The 22601-nt window shown below is 41.0% G+C and overlaps 1 protein-coding gene across 2 annotated transcripts in view; it reads left to right on the forward strand.

Annotated features, from left to right (window-relative positions):
- Positions 1–22601, forward strand: part of SEMA6D (semaphorin 6D) — a 276200-nt gene that overhangs the window by 23105 nt on the left and 230494 nt on the right. The window contains exons 3-4 of one of the 2 annotated variants that reach the window (XM_084641683.1): positions 15937–16066; positions 19399–19511. The exons of the other annotated variant lie outside the window; for it this stretch is intronic. The gene's annotated coding sequence lies outside the window, so the exon portion shown is untranslated. The remainder of the gene's footprint in view (positions 1–15936; positions 16067–19398; positions 19512–22601) is intronic. 2 annotated transcript variants of the gene reach the window in all.

Consider the following 22601-nt stretch of genomic DNA (forward strand, 5'->3'; position numbering starts at 1 on the left):
CCAAAGGAAGTAGGTGCAAGTCCATAAATGGGTGCGTGTCCATTGACAGGAGTCAGTGGAGGTGCACATGCTGATACCAGTGCTTAGTGTTATCTGTGAAAGTGTTTTTATTATTATTATTATTATTTAGGGCTGGATTGTGACATTGTGATCTACTCAGTAAAAAAGGTTTTGGTGCATTGCTCTGGAGGGAAATTGTGACTTGGAGGACCACAATCTCTCTCCCAGCTGCTCCAGAGAAGTAAATTGCTCTGGGTCTATACCAGCACAGCATATGCATACACTGCCTGACATGCCTGTACAGTTATGCTGCTGTGTGCATTGGGAGAGTTAGAATTTAAAGGCTCCACTGACTCCCATCTCTTTCCACCCACCTGGTGTAAATAAAGAATATAACAATTCTCTGCATCCTCTCCCACACTGTGACACGAGGAGCCAGCATAAGGAGTGGCATAAGGAGGTACTAACTGGGCTGCAGTTCATCTAATCTGTTCCTTTAATTTGGCTTTACAATAATGTGGTTCTGAGTGAAAGAAATATAGATTAAGTTGTTAATAAATTAATTGTTGACAAATGCACCCTGGAAAGAACTATATGAAATTCTCCTACTTATTGCCTATTTCTCTGCAGCCACCTGGAGCAAAGTTTTACACCGCAGAACTCTTCCAGAGAGCAAATAATTTTTGATCCTCACTGAGCTGGAATACTATCTTGCTCCACAGGAAATCCTTTTGCAGTCAGTGGAGGAAGGAGGTTGTAAAGAGTGTCAAAATCTTGGTAAACTAGACTTATTTAATTCAACCACAAGGAAGTATCTTTCTCTTACTGTAAGGAATCCTCTCTTCTTTGTCCCAGAAAAGATCACCTACATCTGAGGCAACCTTATGAATTCCCAGAAACAATAAACCAAACCCACATCTGGAAATATAGTGCCTCTATTGCAAGAATTTGGCCTCTTTACACAAGAAGTGATCTATGCTCTCAAGCATACTACTTGTGAATCTGATTCTTGACCTTTCTTGCTGTGAAAGTGAGTAGGGAACAATGTCTAGGCCTTTGATTAACAAAGACTGTTAGTACTTTCTTGGACAAATGAAATCTAATTCTAAAGAAGTCATCAGTACATATAGTGAGTTTCCTGCAATTCATAATAGTTGGAAAAACAACGTACCATAACATTCAATAACTTAACCAAGAGTGGCTTGTCTGGCATCATAACAGTGCTTCTGATCCCATGTAAAACGTTCCAAACGTTTGCCCACATGTGATGAGGTTAACAGATGTGATGTTTGCATTATTTAATACTTTCTAGAACTTTAGATACTCTGAAGGACATAATAAGCACAAGGGGTTGCAAATATTCTTTTGTGCTTTGCAGGATACAGAATTTACCATCTCAATATTCTTGAAGCAGTTTTACCTGAAATAATGTGTCATCAGTGACCTTACTACACTGCAGGTAGCATGCTGGTAGCCAATTGCCATACCGAAATGGTGCAATGGTGCTTCCAGAACTGGTATCAAAATAAGGCCCAGACCTGAAGAAAAGCAATATGTAGCTTATAATCTTGTATCTATTACCAACACAAGTTGGTCCAATAAAAGATATTACCACACCCACTTTGTCTCATCAAAATGAGGGTGAATTCAACAAACTGTGAAAAAGCAAAATAAATGGAAAAGTGTTGTTGGCTTAGAATATTTAGTACTCTGCATTGTCAAGAAACAACAACATCCATAATATTCTATAAAGCAATATTATAGACTTCACTATTTCTTCCCATTTATGGACACTTTATTCACACAGCTAAATGACAGATTTGTAGCTTTGTTTTCCAGCAAATACAGCTACAGTGAACTTGCACAATCCATTCAATGCTACTTTCCAAATTTACCTGAAGTTAAGCATTATTTGTGAAATCCTGGCTGAAGTGAAGTGAATGGCAAAACTCTGACAGCAGTGGGGCTGTTATTTCACCCCAGGTCTCTGTTGGGTCTGAGGGATAGAGTTCAGTACTGGCAAGGAAAGAAGCCTGTACCACCCAATACCATTACTGAAACTCTGACTGAACATGACCTGGTATTCTTTTGCCATTGCAAAAAGATATTTGATATTTTTCCTGTGACTACATCTACCAGAGGATGTGGGGTTTTTTTCTCCCACTTCTGTTCACCTTTAGAACTATCGATGGACTGCTGGAATTGTGTAACTTTAATGCTTGTTTATTGAAACCCAAGTCACTAAAAATCTGAGATAAAATACAGTTTACTAATTTACAACACAGCCAGCATCTTGAAGATTGATTGTATAGGGCATTGTTGGCATACCTTTTACTTTCTTTCATCAAGATGTCGCTAACACTTTTGGGGCGGAGGGGTTTCAGTGTCATTTATCTGCATACTAGCTCCACCCACCCTCCGCTACACAATCCTAAACCGACTTCTCATAAAGCAGAGTATTGAATTTATAAGATAAAACAAACCAGTTAATATTGTCAAAACATTTATCAACCTTTCACCTATTAGTCAAATGCAAATTAGCAGAAATGTTTTTGCTAACCACAGCTACCATCAGGAACTGTATTAATAATAATAATAAAAGATAATTTAACAGTACAATTGTGTGAATACAACAGCTCTTTCAAACAGTTCATGCTCGTGACTTTGACTGAACCATTCTATTAGTTCCTTACACATTTCCACGCTTATTTAAAACATAATCAAAATAATGAAATAATAAGCCTTTATAATAGAAAGGAAGATCCTATATATTTGTAACATCATTGCATTTATATGCTGGTCTATTAAAACTCAAAGCTCCCTTTGTACATGGCATGTTTTTTGTAACTCAGAAAAAACCTATAATGGGTTACATTTTTCACATGGAAAGTTACGTACAAAGCTTCCATTAGTGATGACGTGTGTTGTGTGAATTACTCCATGTGCATCATGCTGAAAATGTGGTTTAACAAATCAGTGTAAGCAATTAAAAATGAAGCAACAACAAGGCCCAGGCCGCCTCCTTTTTCATGTTCAATGAAGAAAGAAAATGCAGAAAAAGAAAGTTTAGTGCTCTAGTGCAGTTTTTCTTCTCTTCTGGTTGGTAAAACAATTTTTGCATGCCTTTAAATGAGCAAATATAACATTTGAAGGAGTAACTATAGCAGATATGCACATAGATGCTGCTGTGGTGTGTTGAGAAATATTTGTTTTAAAACTCCATATAAATAAGTACTGCATTTATCCAGCAGACCAGAAGAGTTCCTAATGATGCACGTTATTTAAAACTACAGGAACTGCCTAAATCCTTGAGGATAGATTCTTCAGGGGAAAAGGGTGTTACAAGGAGCCAGCTGTACAGCTTCCTGATCTTCACTGTCCATCTTCATGATAGGCATTGTGGAGCTCTGCTCTGCCATTTCCTCTCGCCCCTACCACACCCCATTACAATGATGGTTTGGCAAGCATATGGCACAGGAGGTGACTCTGGCATTTCCGTTTTCTTTTCAGTAGCATAGTTCATCTATGCAAGGGAAATGCTCCACTGGCCTTCCTCAGCAAGAATATGACCACTCTATGGTGTTTGAATGCTCCAAAGCAGCTATATGCTATCAAAGAATCCAGTTTTCAAAAAAAAAAAAAAATCAAAGTTGCCTGAATGCTCAGTGGACATGAATAAAGGTGGGCTGACAGACAAATATGAGGTAAGAAAATGTAGGATGAAGGCAAAGGACTATGTTGAGAGGAGAAGTGAAGGAGACAGTGAGGAAAGAAGGAGGAGGAAAAGAAGTGAAAAGGTTAAGGATGGGAAAGAGAAAGTTGTGGAGTGGGAAAGAATGTGACGATAGGAAAGGAGGAGAGGTAAAGGAAAGACTTTGAAGTGAAACCTGTGAGAAAGAGAACAACAAAGAGCAGAAGGGGAATGGTTATTTCAATCTCTTGAGTTAATAATTCCCGTTCGTTATTTTTTCCTTGAAAGCTTCTTTTTTTAAATCAAAGAAATTAAACTGAAAATGTATCTAAAAGATTTAGCACGGTTAAAGTGGCCAATAAAAATCAGGAAATTCAGAGTTAACACTGACACTGTCATCTTTACATATGCTATTGTTGGTGATTTTTTGCATTATTTTCCTTATCAGTATAACACAGTTTGTGTATCCTATCAAAAATAGGACATGGTTCCCAAATTGATACAGCAATTACTTCCTTTATCACTCTGTGTTAGACTTTGCTTCAGGTACTTTTAAATGAGAATTCCTGAAATCTTGAAATTAAACCACTGGTTATTAGACATGATATTTCAAATCTCACACCTGGAGCAACTCCTTTTCATATTACATTTATGATAGGCAGTTCCTTGCATGAATAATAGAATGGCCTTGAATGAATTCATAGAGGCTTTTGCCTTGGGGAGAAACACTAGGTTAGGTAGATGACTCCGAGTATGATCCTTTGTCTGTTGACATCACTTTTAAACTTTTCTTCTGCAGTCTGTGGCAATGTGTATTAAATAAATGATAAATGCTGTTTTTCACAAAGAGCCTGCTAACCATTTGAGCCACAAAGGACACTTTCCAGGTAGTTGAGAGGTTAATATCTATGAATTATTTATTTGTTCTGGGTGGTGATTTTCTCCCCTCTTCTTCCCCTCCTCATTTTCTCCAATGACTGGTATTCTGTGGAGGAAATAGATAGAATCCAGCATCTTTAACTCAAACACATCAAAAATATTACACTGACTAATTGGTTTGTGTCTAAACCATTCAGCCATTGGCTCAATCCAAGGGTGGAAGAAACTGCCACTTTTAAAAATGACTGCAGTGCTATCCCATGAAGTTCAAACGAACATTGGTAATGGAAAAAGTAAAAACACCAGGACAGGTTGATTCTTTGATATAAATAATATATTTACTAATTGATCTAACTCACAGTGACTTGCAAACTACTGTAACACTTTACTTACTGTGCAACTTTGATAAGCCTATAAAGGAATTTATAGGAACAAAAACGCATGCAATAAATGACCTCTTCTTAAAAAAAGGTTCCATCCTCAATTTATATTTTAGTATAAGTTAATATATATCTTTTTATTGAGGATGTGTCTTTTCACAGGTGAAACATTCATTCAGATGAAACACCAACAGCAATGTTGTCATCATTTTGTGATTGATCCTTTAACTTGAAACTCCAAGAGACAAGCAATCAGAAAGATCACTTGGAGAAAGTGTGTGTATTGACCTTGGGAGTTTTGTATATGTAGGCAGAGCAGCAAATCAGCTGAGATCACCCATCTGGATCTAAGAGAACAATTTTATCTGTAGATTCCTGCTGCTGTTTTTGACATTTTCCATGTTAAATATTTTTCTTTTAATCTTCTGTTTCTAAAGCTGTTGTTTGCTAAAATACAAGAAAGCAAAAAGGGTTTACAGTGAGTAAATGTTTTGTGTCCTCTGCAATGTAGTTGTGTCCTCTGCAACCTAACCCCCACTTAAATACAGCTACGTCAACGTAAGAAGTCTTCCATCAACCTAACTAAAACATCAGAGAGGTGGATTACCTACATCAGTGGAGAAACCCCTTCTGTCGATTGTAGGAAGCATCTACACTATGGCAACACAGTGGTGCTAGCTGTATTGCAGCGGTAGCAGTAGCTTAGCCACTGTGGTGTAGATGTACCCTGACACACTATCAAAGAGAGGTAGGATAGCATCAAAAGGGAAAAGAAAATGAATGGATGAGGCATTGATTTCCTTAGTAACAGTCCTGTAGATCGTAAATAGGCTGACATGCAAAGTTTAAAGGCCAGGGAACTAACCCAGGACTCTAGAAAAATACTGTGGTTATTTATTTATTTTCTCCTGTGCAGTAATAGTGGCAAATTTCCTAGATATGTAGCTGTGCCAATGCATCTGGGATTGGAAGATTTACACAGATAAAATCAGAGGTTTTGACTTTATCAGATGTGTAGATCTGGCCCCAAATTGACAGGGAAGTAGTGTTTTTGCAGAATAAATGTTTAGATTATTACAGAAATTTTGGAATGAAAGTGAATACTTGTCTTCTACTTGCATTACTATATATTATGGAATTAACTCCAAAGTATTTGTAGAACTTCAAAATTGCAATTTATCACTGAACCAATAGATTTTTTTAATTGGTTTACTGCAGGGGTTCTCAAACTAGGGGTCAGGACCCCTCAGGTGGTCGTGAGGTTATTCCGTGGGGGGTTGCAAGCTGTCAGCCTCCATCCCAAACCCCACTTTGCCTCCAGCATTTATAATAGTGTTAAATATATAAACAAGTGTTTTTAATTTCTATGGGGGGGTCACACCTTTCAGAGGCTTGCTATGTGAAAGAGGTCACCAGTACAATAGTTTGAGAACCAGTGGTTTACTGTGTCTAGTGTTTGAGAGTTGCCAGTAACTGCCAGCCCTCTGTTTATTCACAGAACACATACAACAGAGAAGCAGCTTTCTGCACAGTGCCCCACTACTGTACTTCAGCAGTGAATAACCTGTACCATGGCAGCAGGTGAACCGCTGGCTCGGAGAGGCTAGCTCTGCAGCCCTGCCCCTTCTGCCCGAGGCCCCATCCCTTCTACGCCCCCTCATGGAGATGGATTACCAGGAGCGCTGGGAGAGCTCTCTCCCAGCGTTCGTGCACGTCCACACTCGCACTTCAAAGCAGGAGCGCTCCCGCGACAGCGCTTTGAAGTTTCCAGTGTAGCTGTGACCTTAGTTAAGATTCAGTCTGCATCTGCACCTTTGTCACACAACAGTCAACTCCCCCAATCATCTCAATGGGATCTTAACTTAGAACTCTCTTTGGAGAGTAATTTAAATGTTGACAACATTAGCGTTGTTGGGAGCTCTTTAAGAAGATTTTAGTAGATGGCCAAAAAGCCATATTTCTACAATGAAAAAAGAGGACGTCTTTTTCAGTGGCCAAGTGAAGGCAGAAGTTAGAAATAAAATAAGTAATGGAAAAGGGGAAATGAATAACAATATAAATTAGAAGTGATGAAGTATAGAAAATTGATAAGGGAAGCTAAAGACCTCAGTGAATTATCTATGGCTGGCAGTGCCAAGAAATATAAAGAGGATTTTTTAAAGTATGTTAAGAACAAAAACAATCCTAGAAATATATAAGCCTATTAATAGATGGAAATGGTAAAAATGTTAATACTTATGCTGAAAAGGTAAAGGGTTCAATAAATATTTCTGTTCTTTATTTGGAAGGAAATCACAGGAAGATGAAGAAGTATTTTTGAGTCTATTCTTAACTAAGGAGGATGTTAAACAACTTATAGGGATAAACATATTTTAGTCAGCAGGACTAGATAACTTGCATCTGAGTCCTGAAAGACGAAGATGAGGAGATATCTGGCCCACTGATGTTAATTTTTAATAAATCTTGGAATGCCAGGGAAATTCCAAGAGATTGGAAGAGTGATACTGATGTGCCAGTGTTCAAAAAGGGCAAGTAAGAGATCAATCCGAGGCAAAATAATGAAAAAGCTGATACAGGATTCAGTTAATAAAGAATTCAAGGACTAGAATATAATGAATGCCAATCAGTGTGGTTTTATAAAAAACAGGTCATATCAAACAAACCTGTTTGATTCTTTGGGGCAGTTACAGTTTGGTTGATAAAGCTAACTGCATAGATGTAATATACTTAGACTTTTGTAAGGGGTTACTGCACAACAGTCTGATTGTTTTTAAAGTACTATATATCAATAAAGCACACATTAAATGGATTAAAAACTGGCTAACAGATCTCAAAAATTTGTCATATATGGGAGATCATCACTAAAAGAGGGGTATTTCTAGTGGGATTCCACAGGACTCAGTAGAAGGGCAGATGCTATGTAACATTTTTATCAATGATCTGGAAATATATATAAAATCACTGCTGATAAAATTTGCAGATAACACAAAGACTGGCGGAATGGTAAATAATGAGGACAGGGTAATCATGCAGAGCAATCTGGATCCTTGATAAGCGGGGTCCATTCAAACAAAATGTGTTTTAATATAGCAAATGCATAGTTGTATATCTAGACAAAGGAAGGCAGTCCATACCTACTGAATGATGGCAATATTCTGGAAAGTAGTGACTCTGAAAAGGATTTAAGGGTCATTGTAGACAAGCAACTCAACATGAGCTCTCCATGCAAAGTGGTGGCAAAAAAGGGCTAATGCGCTTCCTGGATATATAAATGTGAGGACTGAGTAGAAGTAAGGAGGAGATTTTACCTCTTTTTGTGGCATTGACGAGACCTGTATTGGAATGCTGCATCCAGTTCTGGTGTCCACATTTTAAAAAGAATGTTAAAAAACTGGAGAAAAGGTGTAAAGGAAGACCTACGGAAATTATCTGAGTGTTGGAGAAAATGAAAAAGCTTAAAGAGTTCAGTCTCTTTAGTTTATCAAGAACAAGACTGAGAGACAAATTGGTTACAGTGTGCAAGGACTGGTGTTCACTAGAAAGTTAGGTCAACCCAGATACATCACTCAGGGGTGTGAAAAATTCATAAGGTGCCAACCTTATCCCCAGTGTAGACAGTGCTGGGTTGACAAAGAATTCTACCACCTCTCCGGGAAGTAGATTTACTATAGTGGCAGAAGAATCCTAGTGTAGATGTTATCCTATGTACCATCATGAGGAGAAAATACAGGATAGTAAAAGGCTCTTTAATCTAGTGGAGAAAGACATAACAAGAACCAAAGGCTGGGAGCTGAAGCTATACAGCTTTAAATTGGGAATAAGGCACACATTTCTAACGGTGAAGATGATTAACCACTGGAATAAGGGAAAGTTGTGGATTCTCAGTCTCTTGATGTCTTAAAGACTGGATGCCTTTCTGGCTGATATGTTTTAGCAAGACATAAGTTACTGGGATCAGGAGCGGAGTAACTGGGTGAAATTTAATGGCCTTTGATATTCAGGAGGTTGGACTAGATGATCTAATGGGTCATTCTGGCCTTAAAATCTAAACTCTATGAAAACAATTTACTTTACAGGTGGAGGCAAGAGAGGTGAGAATAGGGGAGGGAGGAGGAATAAATAAGCCTCCCTTCAAATTTAGGAGGCATGAGAATGAGAAACCCATCAGATTTGCAGACACCCAGACAAATTATTTAAGTAGCTCTAAAAGGACGCTATAGCCTGTTTGGTCTCCTCTTGGCCTTAGTTACTCAAATGATTTAGTAGCAGCATCCCTAGGAGTCAAGAGTGTCCAGAGTAGAACAGATGGGCATGATAACTTTCAGCAAGTCATCCCTTGAGAAAGATACAAGGCCCAGCCATCATTTGAAAAGATATATGGAAAATGTCAGGTTTCTCTGGGAAACTTTCTGTAGTTAAATGAAGTACTTTTATTTTAAAATGATACTCTTTTGAAAAAAAGTAGCATAAAAATTTATAGATATAGTTAATATGGCGTGGGCTAAAGAACTTTATCAGTATATTTTCCTTCCCCTCTTTTGTGCAGAGAGAGGAACTGGGTCCTTGATCTCTCTCAAATCTATCAATTGTTCGGTCCTTCAGTCAACTGAAATGCAAATAGGAGGCACAGGTAAAAGTGCTTTCACCAATTTGATCAGGAGGTCACAATCCAAGGTACCCCAATAACTTATAGGGACAAAGACTCGATTGATTGTGTCACTGTGCATGCAACGTACTGGCACAAAACTCTGACTATTCTCTCAGGCTGTGAACGAAGCAGTTTGCCAGCAGAGAGTTCTGTCTCTGTCTCCTTGCCAAATTCCCTTTATCAGTGGACCCTATCCCCCCACCTAGAAATTACCCCACAGGTATGGCTCTGATATTCTCCCCAGTTTTACCCGACAAAATGCCTCATGGCTCCTGATCTGCCAACTCCAGGTCACTGGCTGATGCTACCATTTCTGCCCCCCAGTACCCTCCTCCACACAGTATCTTCCTCCCTACCACTCTCCAGAAAGACCCCCTGATCTGATTGCTATGCTCCTCCTTTGTATTTGTAAAAGGGAACCTTTTGTAGTTTTCCAGCATATTTTTTTTCTTCATTTTTAAAGGGCTCTCTTTGGTCAACTTGTTTTCCAAAAACAAACTGAAAATTAGGCTGGTTTTAAACTGGGTTTGTTTTGGTTTGACCATGTGTGGCTCAAACCCATTCACTGACTCGAGAAAAACTAGAGAAAATTAAAATTCACCACTTTCCAAGACAGCTCACATCTCAAATATAATTGCTCGTGTAAAGCATTAGATATTGTGCTATTCACTGATATTATAAAGATGCAGCTAATCTGCATAATACATTTAATAATATTTATTTGCATGCCAGTCCCACCCACTTCTCTTTCAAATTCCTATGTCTACTATTGCTCAAAAGTGCACATTAACCTGTAGCACAGTAATGTACATTGTCAGTCACTGTTCATTGCTTTTTGTACTGGAAAAGTCTTCTGTTTGTTAGTCACATTTGGGACCCTATCTTTGCTCTCATTGCAATTTTGCCTTCACATTCAGTGGGAGCAGGGTTAGGCCTTTTGTGCATAATCATTTTCACAGTGTAACCACTGGTGAGAGGTAGCAATTTAGCATTTGGCTTTGGAGAGTGGTTGTGAACTGATAGAAGATAAAAATGTGTTCCTGTTAGTTATCTTTCAAGGACAGAGTTAGTTTGCCCATAAGTAAAGTATCACACTTTTTTTTACCACTACTTTGGGGCTTCAGACAACTCCCATTAACTCAGTAGAAAGGCTCCCATTGACTTTAATCAGAACTGGCTCAGGAAATGTTGAAGAGAGCTTAATTGTTGTGTGGAGCTAAAATGTCATGGTGAGAGTTACTTCGTAAATATCATTGATATAAAAACAGTGTAATAAAATTATTTAGTTGTACAGATATAAGAAGGACTGCCATTGACCAAAACACTTTTTACCTTTTTCTATTAATTGTTATGCTTAAAAAAAAGGGGGGGGGGAGTGTGAAGTGAAACTAAATCTGAAGTTTCAGAGTAACATCCGTGTTAGTCTGTATTCGCAAAAAGAAAAGGAGTACTTGTGGCACCTTAGAGACTAACCAATTTATTTGAGCATAAGCTTTCGTGAGCTACAGCTCACTTCATCGGATGCATACTGTGGAAACTGCAGAAGACATTATATACACAGAAACCATGAAACATTGTTTCATGTATTATTTCATGGTCTCTGTGTATATAATGTCTTCTGCAGTTTCCACAGTATGCATCCGATGAAGTGAGCTGTAGCTCACGAAAGCTTATGCTCAAATAAATTGGTTAGTCTCTAAGGTGCCACAAGTCCTCCTTTTCTTTTTGTAAATCTGAAGTGAAACTGTCCCATTGACTAAGTACAGGATGACTCTATTCTAGTCCAGAAATGAGAGATGGATTATTTGCCTGATTTTTAGTTTTTAAATCTGTTGTTTCTTTAAAACAATAACAACCTCTCCTCCCCAGGTGGTGGTGGTGGTGTGAGTGTGTGTGTGTCTAAATTAGGAGACTGACCAGAACACAGTAACAAAGAGTGCATCTGCAAACACAGATTTTCATTACTTGCATTATAGTTTTTATGTCAGGTTATCTTACTTACATATATATAAATGTCAAACAACAGCAATGATTTGCAGCCAAATGGAAAAGATTATTAAAGCAAGGGTGTTGCCTAAGTGCATTTTGAAGGGACATATGAATGACATCTGAGATATACTGGGCACTAACCAATCAACTATTGCAAGTGAGGGAGCTGTCTTGCCATTGTACGTAACACAGCAACAGACTTTGGGATCTAGTCCTCTGTTGTTGTGTGTGTAAAATTCCCATTAACCTTAATCAGAACTACATATGCACATCATAAGGTGACCAGATAGCAGTTCTCACTTCTGATAGAGATAATTTCCAGATCTTGCATGCTTCCTAAAATGAAAGCAGCCAAAAATGTCACTAGAAATAGCTCTTGTTTAAAAGTAAAATAAAAAAATTGTGTATATAGTCTTATGGAATTTGTGATGGAGTAGCCCCCATAACAGACCAGGACCACATAGTGCTACGTGCTGTACAAATACAGATCAAAAAGATGGTCATTAGATTGTAAACTTTTTGGGGCAAATACAAACCAGGAGACAACAGATGGATAGATGGGCACACAAGGACAAAAATGGGACAATATTTGGCAAGATTTAAACTAGCCTGGATGAAAGGCTCTAGAGCAGTGGTGGGCAACCTGTGGCCCATGTGCTGCATGCGGCTCATTGGGGTAATCATCTGGCAGGTTGAGAGACAGTTTGTTTATGTTGATCGTCTGCAGGCATGGCTGCCCGCAGCTTCCCAGCCAATGGAAGCTGTGGGAAGTGGTGCGGGCCGCAGGGACATGCGGGCCGTGCCTTCCCACAGCTCCCATTGGCTGGGAATGGCGAACTGCGGCCACTGGGAGCTGCGGGCGGCCATGTCTGTGGGTGGTCAATGTAAACAAACTGTCTCGCAGCCCGCCAGCAGATTACCCTGATGGGCTGCAAGTTGCTCACCGCTGCTCTACAGAGAGTTAAAAATGGTGCCCACACTATGGGCCTAAGTGACATACAGGATGGTGTTATTGTCCACAGTGATTGAGAGACTCTAGTCCGTAGGGACGGAAGCATCCAAGGCAGACACTGTTACACTGAGGGAAGGGGTAAAGTGGGGCCCAGTTGCAACCCTCCCTCCCCTGAGCACCCAGAACTGTACAGGGGTCATTAGAACTCCAGAGTTGCCTCTCCTCCCCTCCATGTGGCCTTGGAGGAAAGCTGCAGAGAGGAGTAGCCAAAGACTATAGCCAGTAGGAGCAGAAGCAGCCAAAGCAGGGAGCTCTGGACAGTCAGAGAATTTTTTTAAGTTTTGACTGGACTTCCTCTGCCCTATTCTGATGGGCTGGTTGTTCAAACCCGTTCCCTTTTCCCTCTCCCTTCCTAAACTTCAGTCTCTTCACTTCAGATTAATTCAACACCTATCTCCCTTCCCCTCTTCTATCCTGTTGAGTCCCCCTTGCTCCCTTCCATTCCCTTTTTTTTCCCCATTAAGTTTATCTCCCTCCTAACTAACCCATGTCACCCTCCAAAAAATTGTGGAACTAATATGATGATTGCCACCATCACGTTGTTTGCTCTACTTGTTGTTCTATCCCTTCCCCCACCCAGTGTCTGTCTAGTCTATTTAAATTGTAAGCTCTTCAGGGCAGCAACCATCTATTCTGTGTTTGTACAGTGCATAGTGCAATGAGGACCAATTCTTGGTTGGCCAGTAGACAGTAGTGTAATAATTAGTGCTATAATAATAACATGATGATGATTAAGAATAATAATAATAAAGAAGGGATGGGAGAGGGCTTGTCGAGGGGAAATTAGAGGTTCAGTTTTGTCTGTGTTGAGCTTAAACGGATAGCTGTACATACGCTCTATGCAATGTTGTTGTAACCATGTTGGTCCCAGGATATCAGAGAGACAAGGTGGGTGAGATAATATGTATTATTGGACCAACTTCCGTTGGTGAGAGAGAGAAGCTTTCAAGCTACACAGAAAGCTCGCCTCTCTCACTGGCTGAAGTTGGTCCAATAAAAGATATTACCTCACACCCCACCCCACCCAGTCACTCTGTCAAAGGCAGGTGAAGATTTTAATTTGGACAAGAGGAGATGGGTCTAGAGTAGAGTGGTAGACCTGTACGTAACACAGCAAGTGGTAGACCTGTGTACCACGTAACACACAGTGGTAGACCTGTACGTAACACAGCAACAGACTTTGGGATCTAGTCCTATGTTGTTGTGTGTGTAAAATTCCCATTAACCTTAATCAGAACTACATATGCACATCATAAGGTGACCAGATAGCAGTTCTCACTTCTGATAGAGATAATTTCCAGATCTTGCATGCTTCCTAAAATGAAAGCAGCCAAAAATGTCACTAGAAATAGCTCTTGTTTAAAAGTAAAATAAAAAAATTGTGTATATAGTCTTATGGAATTTGTGATGGAGTAGCCCCCATAACAGACCAGGACCACATAGTCATCAGCATAGGAATGTGATGTGAGTCATCAGCATAGGAATGATAGGTAAATTTGTGTTTGTGGATGAGATTACTAAGTGATAAGGTGTAGAGGGAGAAGAGAACTATGACCATAGACAGAGCCCTGCAGAACCCTCACAGAATGTTGGAGGGAGAATGTGGAGGAGCTTCTGAAAGACAGGTTGAGGGTGTGATTAGTGACTTAGGAGGAGAGCCAGGAGAGGACAGAGTCATGGAAGCCATGGGGCAGTAGTTGGTAAATGAGGTAAATGGTGGAGGGAGGATTACATATGAGAAACTAAAGCACGCTTGTATTGTAAGTGGAAAGCACAAGAGGAGAATAAGATTAAGGGTACGACTAAAAGAGGACATGAGGGAGGTCAAGAGACAGAATGGGGTCGCTGGAGCAAGAGAAGGAGTTAGAGGAGAAGAGCAGATGAGAAAAGTCTTTGTCTGTAATATGGAAGAAGAGGGAGAGAGTTGTAGGAGGGAAGGGAAGGTTATATTTTGCCAGTTTTCTCTTTGAAGAAATCACTGAGATCCTGTACACAGAGAGAAGTGGAAGCAAGAGGAGGGGAGGGTTTGAGAAAGGAGTCAAAGATAGCAAAAAGTTGGTGGGGATTGCAGACATGCGATTCAGTTAGAGTGGAGAGTTGCATAGCTTGGAAGATGGCAGAACTGAAGGAGGAAAACACAAATTTGAAGTGGAAGAAGTCAGCCTGGTCCATGGGATTTCCACCAGGGATGCTTCACAGTGAAAGAGCAGGAGTAAACGAAGCAGATGTTGGAAGTGAACCAGGGCTGGTTGGCCCTTGAAAAGTGTGAAGGGTGGAGAAAAGTAAAGCATGAAGAAAATAAACACATGTCAGTGGAAGAAAGGGAAAGGAAAGCAGGGAGGAGAGGGTTGAGAGTGGAAGAAAAACCATCAGTGCTGGTAGGCTGGAAGTCACAAAAGGGCTGGGTGAAGATGAGATCAAGGGGGCAGAAAAGTGATCCTGAAAGAACCAGATGATGGTCATACAAGTGGAACTCCACAACAGAGAAACCAGAGACCACCTAACTAAGGGAAACATAGCACATTAACAGAAAAAATATCTAGTTTCTACCAACAGGAGACAATGAAAGGTGAGATTATTGGAATCCACTTCTATGATACCAAAATTGTAAATGTAGGTTATTATGGGGGTATATTTTATTTAGTACCTATTGGCTACATGAAATTTCTTTTTGGACTGTTTTTTATGATTCTTCGTGAAACAAAGACTTATTAAGTTCAGTTGGCAGCTGTAAGGTAAGGTAGAAAAAAATAAGCTGTGCTTGTTTTTCTTAAAGCAGCCTTTGGCAGTTCTCCATCTTTTATTTCAAGCTGATGAGACTCAGAAACAATGATTACATTTACTGCCTCTGGAAACTTCTAAACCTCATTTTTAGATCCCATTTATTTTAATGAGAAATGTCGTGAAGTCCAGTTTGTGACCTAAATCAATACAGTTTAGTGAATTAAGTCGTCTTTCATGAAGTACAGTAATAGTGAACAACCAACCTTCTGCTGATGAGCTTGGCAAACTATAATAAATAAATATTACGCTAAATAAAGATTGGCACATTTAGTCTACACCATATGGGCCCCCTGTACAAATAATTCAGTGGTGGATAACACCTTTTATAGAGTGAAAATATCATCAGTATTTTTTATTGGAAGGAGTTTTTTGAGTCTTGGGTGTCCAATCCAAATATTTTTTTTTGTTCATTTCAAGTTACTTTTACTTTGCAGCCTCTGTTTCCTTTACTCCAAGGTAGTTAACAAGACCATAAACCATGGTTTATGCACAAAGAGCTTGCAATGATATATTTTTCTTAATAAAGAAATTGATTTCCTTTCATTTGTTTCAGAGGTTACTGACCAAAAGAATGTAACAAACTAACTCACTGAAAAACGTCTTTGCTCCATCTTCTGCATTATATCCATGTCTGTAGTCACAGTTGATGGTCTCCATCTCGGTGGCAGAGCTAGCAAGAACAGGTGAAGATACCTCCTTTGCCAGCATATGTGGCACTGCTATCATATGAGTACAACCAGGCTCCTGACTACCTGTTCAAACTTTATATTATGCCCTTCCTTTCCTGCTTTCCTTTTCTTCTCTTCTCTTTCCTGCATTGATCTATGATGCAAGCTAACTCTTCTGTTGCCTTTCCACTCAACATAAGTCAAATTCAAACAAATTCTTAAAATATGTTCTCACTTTACACATTATTGTCTGAGTCTATCCTCTTTGTGGTAGATTAGATAGAGTACCATCTTCATACCAAGACTAGACACATGTTTTCTTCTGTAATACCTGGCATTAAGGGAGACACAATGGAGGGTTATTTTGTTGAACTGTCTAGACCAGGGGTCAGCAACCTTTCAGAAGTGGTGTGCTGAGTCTTCATTTATTCACTTTAATTTAAGGTTTCACGTGCCAGTAATACATTTTAACGTTTTTTAGAAGGTCTTTCTCTATAAGTCTATATATTATATAACTAAACTATTGTCGTATGTAAAGTAAACAGGGTTTTCAAAATGTTTAAGAAGCTTCATTTAAAATTAAATTAAAATGCTGATCTTACACCGCCGGCCCGCTGCCAGCCTGGGGTTCCGTTCACCTAGGCAGGCAGCAGGCTGAGCGGGACTTGCGACCAGGATCCCGGCTGGCAAGGGGCCAGCAGCCAGACCGGCAGCGGGCTGAGCGGGGCCGGCAGCCGGGACCCCAGACCAGCAGTGGGCTGAGCTGCTCAGCCCGCTGCCACTCAGCCTGCTGCCGGTCTGGGGTTCCATCCACCGGCTCCTGCCAGCCAGGGTCCTGGCTGCCGGCCCTGCCCAGCCCGCTGCTGGTCTGGGATCCCGGCCCTGCCCACATAGAGTGGGTACCTACCTTCTCCCTGGTTCTAGCCCATTCTCTTCCTCTCTCTCTGCACTGAGCTGAGGGTGGGAGTGCACTGAGCACAGGGCTGGGGGTGAAGGATCAGGCTGGGGGTTGGGGTGTAGGGTCTGGCCAGGAGCTAGAATGAGGGAGGGGGCTCAGGACTGGGGCAGGAGGTTTGGGTGTGGAGTGCTTAGCTGGGCAGCTCTCATTTGGTGCGAGGGGTGCAGGTAGGAATGTGGGGCGGGGTGCAGGAACTCCCATTTGGTGCTCAGGGTGGGGGTGAGAATGTGGGGCGTGCAAGAGTCCGGGCATGGGGTGTGGTGGGGGGGCTGGGTATGTGTGTGGGGTGAGGGCAGAGGGCTGGGAGCATCTGAGGGGGGTGCAGAAGTCAGGGCATAGGGTGTGGGGGGTGCTGGAGTCAAGGCTGGGGTCGTGGCGGGGTGCAGGGGTCAGGACAAAGGGTTGGGGCATGTGAGGGGGTGCTGGAGTCAAGGCTGGGGTTGTGGGAGGGGGATGCAGCGGTCAGAGCAGAGGGCTGGGGGTGTGGGCTAGGGTCGTGGGGGTGGTCCCAGCCCCCTTCCCAGAGAGGCTCATGGCAGGGGGCTGGCACTATGCCCTGATTCCATCCCCCTTCCCCAAGGCCCCGTCCCCACCTCTTCTCCGCCTCCTCCCCGGAGCACCCAGTGCGCTGCGGCTCCGCTTCTCTCCCTCCTCCCAAGGGCCATCAGCTGATCAGCGGCAGGGAAGGAGAGGAGGAGGGGCAGGAACCCAGCACGCTGGGGGAAGAGGCGGGGGAGGGGGAACTTGCCTGCCCTGCAGCAGCAGCCAGCAGGACCAAGCTTCTTCACCCTGCCCCCGCATGTGGGGGAGCACAGAAGAGCGGGCTGGGGCGGGCAGGATTTTTAATGGCACGTTGCTGCCTGCCGGGATCCCGGCCTGGGTTCAGCAGCAGGCTGAGCGGGGCCGGCGGCTGGGACCCAGCAGGCAGCAGCGTGCCATTAAAAATCAGCTCCCGTGCCGTCTTTGGCACGCATGCTATAGGTTGCCGACCCCTGGTCTAGACAAACAGCATAATTTTAATGCAGAAGTTATAAAGAGATTTTTGTCCATTGTAATGGACTGTTATAGGAATATCTAGTTGTTACTACTGTTAAAGTACACTACAATGTTCAATAAATTTATGCCCTAAAGAATGACAAACCAGTGCAATGAACTACCATCCATGTTGAGGATGATGCTCAAATATCACAAAAAGCATACATTGTAAGAAAAAAACTACGTCCTTGTGGGCGTGGGCCAATATATATTCTGTTATGACAGTAATGCTAGTAGGCAAAATACAAAGCTATGAGTGCAACATATTTTGTTACCATTCCAGCATTAACAACTGTTTGTCTTAAAATAAGTACTGTATTAGAGAGATTTGGAGAATTTGAACCAGCAAACACTTTCGTTTGAGAATCACTGGTTTCTCATCACAATGAGGGGTTTGCATTCATTTTTCTGTTCATATATAAATCATAATTAATAATATTGAATAGTATTATTCAATAATAATAATAATCTCTGAATAATATTGAATTTTGTCTTCAGCCTCTGCAATTTAATTGATGATAAATTGTGACACTTTGGGCAGAATGAATGGAGGAGCAGCAGCTGCCTACCAGAGAGGAAAACTGATGATTTGGCACTCAGCAGATATCTTGTGGTCATCATGACTTTTATCTGCAGAATCATCAATTTTCTTCAAGGTCTGTTCCATTTCTTTGGCAGGAAGGCCTATTTCCAAGCAGTCTTGAGGATGAGTTCTTTATTATATTTCTCACTGCTTGAATTTCCTGCTCAACTGCTTACCTGTCAAAGCAGAGACAACCTGTAACTCTTGATGGTGGGGGAGGGGGCCCACAATTTAAAGGTTCAGGGGCATATGACTGACCCTCGCATTGCCTCTGGTCCCTTTTCCATCACTCCTGTGCCTCCCATACCCACTGCAAGCCGGCACCACTCCCCTCATAGCTCCTTCCCCACTTACTTCTCCCATTGCCTCCCTGATGCTGGCACAGCATGGGCTGGTGCAGACAGCTATTGCTGAGCAGGTAATTACAGCTATGGGCAAGGAAGGGATGGGACTCAACTCAGAGGGCTTTACCATGCCCCCTCTGGCAAAGATGTGCTACCAGCCCCATCTATCTTCCCTGCTCTGGGCGCCTCCTAGAGGGAGCACTAGGTGCCAGGGCCTTTCCCATGCATGTCCCCCTCAGCGGGCTCAGCCCAACTCGCACCCTGGTAGAAGTTGGGGGGGCAGGGCACAAATCGCCTCTGTTTCAATGGTAAACTGGGAGTTGAAAAGCAATTCTTTATTGCCATGAGCTGTGAGCGTTTGAGTCTCTGAATATGTGCCAGCATCTACAGAGGATGCTATAAAGTTCTGGCTTTTATGAATTTCTAGGAAAATCCATAGCAAGCATTGTTTGCAATGACACAACGTTGATGGAAATTCCTTCTGGTGTTTCTCCTCCTGTCTCCAAGCCATTGGAGACTGCCCTTCATTTTTCTCCACAGGTGAGTCTATATAATTTTATATTTTCCTTCTTATCTATTGTTAAAGGTCTGTATATTGACCATAACTCTGCTGTATGGTTTCATTATTCTGCTTTCAATCCCTCTTTAATAATTCTTTAGTTATTACAATAGGGTTGGATTTATTCACAGGTTTGTTATTCGTATCTTACGTAATTATCGGAATTTACTACCTGGTCATAAGAATCTTTTCTTCTGCCTTTTATCATGATAAGGAAAAAACTAACAATATGTTACTACACTGTCAAAATATACTTGTCCCAAATAAATAGGCAGTTGGAATTTTTAGAAGACTGATTGTCTAAATTTTAAAAGTAACAATAACTTATGTTTATATACTTCTTTTCATCTCAGAAATAGTCTGATACTAGGTGCAGACAACTCAGAAATTGGTTGTAGAAGAAATTCTATAAAGGTTTGACCAGCACAGAGAATTTTGAAATATTCCAGATGTTATTCTCTCTATATTTTATTTTCATTCCTTACTCCTGGGGGAATTCTGCGCCAATTTTTTTTTAAAATTCTGCGCACAATTTTTTAACATTCTGCAACATTCTGCATATTTTATTTGTCAAAATAACACCATATAATCAAAACAGTTTCAATTATTTTTGGTCATTTATTTCAAAATACCTGTCAGCAAGTATGCCCTGTAACTCCACTCCCATTCAGCCCCTGCCCTAGTCTGTTCTCCCACACTAGTCCTTATGAGCCCCTGTCTGACACCCCCCTGATCCCCCAGCGCCCACACTGTCTATCTCCGTATAGCCCCTATCTGCTGACCTGGCCTGACAGGCACTGCGAAGAAGGCAGGCTCTTTCTCTTCCCTAGCTGGCTGGGAGCTGCTGCTGTGTTCTATTGCCACAGCCCCCTCTGGTGGGCAAAAGACAGAACCACAGGAGTTATTTTCTGCTGGGACCTGCTGCTGTTCTTATGCCACCGCGCCCTGTGGTGGGCATAAGGCGGTACTGCAGCAACATTTCAGCAGAAGCTTTTTTCTGCACAAAATTTTTTAAATATGCATGGCTTATTAATTATGTACATGCAGTCGTGCAGAATCCCCCCACCCCCAGAGTAATTCCTTAATGCGTGCTCCTGCACACACTTATTTGAGCAATTTTCTTCATTTGAGTAGCCCTACTGATTTCATGGGAATGATGTTACTCCTGTGCATATGTGTTGGTAGGATCAGGCTCTTAAACATTACAAACATTTTACAGAAATTATCATGCAGGTATCAGTCGCTCATAGTTCCATAAAAATGTTTGTTAATAGAGAACTAAAAGTCATAGATACATTAAAGCATAACATGTGGGGCATAGCCTGACTTAGCAGGTGAGCAAACGTGCTAATTTAATGTCTTTTGTTTTTGATAGTTCATCTCTTCCATTTATGACTGAGTACCACTCATAGTTAAAACAATGTCAACAGGTAACAATGTGCCCAAAGCTTTGTAAGCTGAATTCTCTCTCTCTCTGCAAATTTGTCTGTATCATTCCTGTCATAATGGACACAAGCCCCAAATATACAGGCTGGCCCTCTGAATGATGATCTCCAGATTCTGGAGGAAATAATTTTGAAGGTGAACTAACTTGAAATAAAAATTGGGCTTTAGGATAACAAGATGGAGTGAAAGAACTCTCATACTAACAGTACTGAATCCAGAATAGATACCTTTGGGGATCTGTAAATGGGGAAAGAATAGATGTCACAAAATAGATGCAGAAGGAAGGGTGACAAAGTACTAAATTACAACTGAAATATTCAGGAATAAAGCCATATCTGTAGTTTATGATGATAAAATCTCTCTATATATGCAGTGTGCATACCATATATTATGGATCACCCATTAGAAATGAAAGGGCATATAGAGTGCCCAGCAGAAATCCATCTAGAAATCCAGGCGGTATAGAAACCATCTTCTGTAAATTGCCTGTTAGAGAGAAATATTTTCTCAAGTGAGTTTTTTCTGAACATGGACCTGTTATGCAGCCAAAAAGGCAAGAATTAATCCCAGTAAAGAACAGTTTCCAAGCATGTGTGTATGCACTCTCTTAGTCACAGATAGGCAGACAGAGATACACAATCCACCTTATTGTAACCAATCAATTTATGGAATGACAGACAAGAAAAGCCTGATTGTGCTAGGACTGTGAACATACAGAACAATTATTAGACACCATTATTAAAGATGTGGAGAAGAAAATGTAAAAATTCCATTTGACTTTATTAGCATCTCAATCACTTGTGATCCTTACTATTAGAAGAATTAATTGTAAATAGTTAGGTAGCACCATATTAGAAGTGTGAAGGTCTAAAGTTTTGTAAACCAAGACTGTGTTATCTGTGTGACTGAATATGTCTTTCTATTATATTATAATTAAACAGAAAGAGCTATGTTAATGTGGCATTAAAGTGCAGTTCTGTTCTGAAAGGTGACTGAAAACAGCACCTTTTTACTTGGCAGATCTGCTCCCTGCCTATATTCAGAGAGAAACATGCTTACTTTGGAGGACAGGGAGTCAGTATGATTTTCACTATTTTCAGGTCATACAGCCCTGGGTGAGAACTGGAATAACTTCTGTCTTGTATAACTGCGTAGCATTTCTAGGACTACCTTTACAGTCCTTTCTCTTCAACTTATGCCTTCAATGACCATGAAATCAACAAGATGGTAGTTATGTCATTGAGAACAGATTTTGAGGCTGGTGTGGTTGTCCAGGTATAAATGAGGGCAGCTGTAGCTCTACAGAATCTATGACTGGAGGTGATGCATGAGCCAGAAAGAACCTAGTTTGACTTTCATATACCAGATTTAGTCTGCAGGCCTGGCAATTAGAAAAACATTGTTTCCTTGTAAGCTAATTAGATCTGGACATTTACTGGGGGGAGAGTAATCATGGAATCACACAAGGCTGTTTTTACAAAGGCATTCTTCAAAATAGAACCGCATGTTAAAGTTGCATGGTTAAAATTACAGTCCAGAAATGCAAAAGCTGAAATTCCAACAGGAATAGGAAATACAGTGTATGGCAATGTGGCCAAGTTGGCATTGCTGCTGGAACTTGCATC

The sequence above is a fragment of the Lepidochelys olivacea genome (assembly GCF_965140295.1).
Source record: "Lepidochelys olivacea isolate rLepOli2 genome assembly, chromosome: 10".
Taxonomy (NCBI): domain Eukaryota; kingdom Metazoa; phylum Chordata; order Testudines; family Cheloniidae; genus Lepidochelys; species Lepidochelys olivacea.